The sequence below is a fragment of the Trichosurus vulpecula genome, chromosome 5 (genome assembly GCF_011100635.1).
Source record: "Trichosurus vulpecula isolate mTriVul1 chromosome 5, mTriVul1.pri, whole genome shotgun sequence".
NCBI classification, from domain to species: Eukaryota; Metazoa; Chordata; class Mammalia; order Diprotodontia; family Phalangeridae; genus Trichosurus; species Trichosurus vulpecula.
In genome coordinates this window covers 194387352-194389222 of record NC_050577.1, presented here as the reverse complement: position 1 = coordinate 194389222, position 1871 = coordinate 194387352, and the positions used below count along the sequence as shown (strand labels likewise).

Genomic DNA, 1871 nt, shown 5'->3' with positions numbered 1-1871 from the left:
GAAAACAACAAATGTGGGAGGGGCTGGGGGAAACACGCATATTGATTGTCGGTATTGTTAGTAGAGCTGTGAAATGATCGTATGGCCATTTTGGAAAGCAATTTGGAATTATGCCCACAAAATTACAAAAATGTGCATACCTTTTGACCCAGCAATACTACTAGACATACACCCCAAGGTGATCAAAGAAAGAGAAAACAGTCCTATATCTACAAAAATATTTATAGCAGTTCTTTTTGGGGCAGAAAAGAATTCAAAATTCAGGGGGGTGCCCACCATTTGGGGAATGGCTGAACAAGTACGATATATGCAGAAAAAGGAAATATTAGTCCCTTCTTTCTCTCTCTCTCTCGCTTTGGCCTTTTCCGGTTGGTGGAGCACCTGTTAGTGCAGGCTGCGAAGTAAAAATGGCTAAGTCTAAGAACCATACCACTCACAACCAATCAAGAAAATGGCACAGAAATGGCATCAAGAAACCTAGGTCACAGAGATACGAGTCTCTGAAAGGGGTTGACCCCAAGTTTCTAAGAAACATGCGCTTTGCCAAGAAACACAACAAGAAAGGGCTGAAGAAGATGCAGGCCAACAACGCCAAAACCATCAAGGCCAGAGCAGAGGCCATCAAGGCCCTGAGCACCAAGGCCTCCAAGGCCAAGCTCCTCAGGCCCAAGATCCCCAAGGCCAGTGCCTGGCCAGCAAGCGTCCAGGCCCTAGGGTCGGCATCAAACGTCCAGGCTCCAAACGTCACAAAGCCTGACTCTAAGGTTGCCAGAACCACTGACCCCAAGGCTGCCAAGCCCACTGACCCCAAGGCTACCAAGTCCACTAACCCCAAGGCTACCAAGCCCACTGACCCCAAGGCCACCAAGTCTGCTGCCAAGGTCAGTAAGTCTGATCCCAAGGCTACCAAATCTGGCCCCAAGGCCACCAAATCTGATGCTAAGGCCTCCAAGTCCAGTCCCAAGGTAGCCAAGTCTGATTCTAAGGCCACAAAGCCCAGTGATTCCAAGGCTGCTAAGCCTACTGACCCCAAGGCCGCCAAGCCTACTGACCCCAAGGCCGCCGAATCCAAACCTTCAAAGATGCTGGGGCTAAAGCTACTAATCCCAAGCCTTCAAAATAGATGCTTCAGGACAGAAGGACTTGTTTAAACCCTAAACCACCGTTTTTTCCTAGCCAGGGTATGATTATTCACTGTTTTGTACAAATAAAGGAAATGGTGAATCATAAGAAAAAAAAAGAAAGAAAAAGGAAATATTAGTGTGCTATAAGAAATTTTAAAAGAGACAATTTCAATGAAACCTGTAAAGCCATAAATGAACTGAAACAAAATACAATGAACAGAATCAGACAATTTACACTACATAACATCGACATCGTAAAGCTAACAGTAGTAAAAGTCTTAAGAACTCTGATCAATATGATGTACAATAATAAGTACTGAGGAGGAAGATCCAGCCCACCTCCTGACTGAGAGGTGATGAACTAATAGGCAAAATGAGACCCATATTTTTAGGCATGGCCAATACAGGAATTTGTTTCCTGTGACTATGTTTATTCATTACAGTGGTTTTGTTTGTTTGTTTGTTTGTTTTTCACCTAAGGGGTGTGGAATAGAGAAAAAATGGGAGAAAAAAAAATAAAGGCTTGATAATTGAAAAATAAAATTTAATTTTAAAAGTAGAAATTACTTCCCCATCAATTGGAGAATGGCTGAACAAATTGTGGTATAGGAATATAATGAAATATTGTTGCATCATAAGAAAATACAAATACTATTGAGTCAGAGAAACATTGGAAGACATTATGTGAATCGATGTAGAGTGAAATGAACAAAACTAGAAGAAGGAAAAAAATAATATGAGAGGAAA

At 42.2% G+C, this 1871-nt stretch overlaps 1 pseudogene; it reads left to right on the top strand.

Moving 5' to 3' along the window:
* Positions 1 to 407: 407 nt before the first annotated feature.
* On the top strand, positions 408 to 1123 carry LOC118852053 (annotated as a pseudogene).
* Positions 1124 to 1871: the final 748 nt, after the last annotated feature.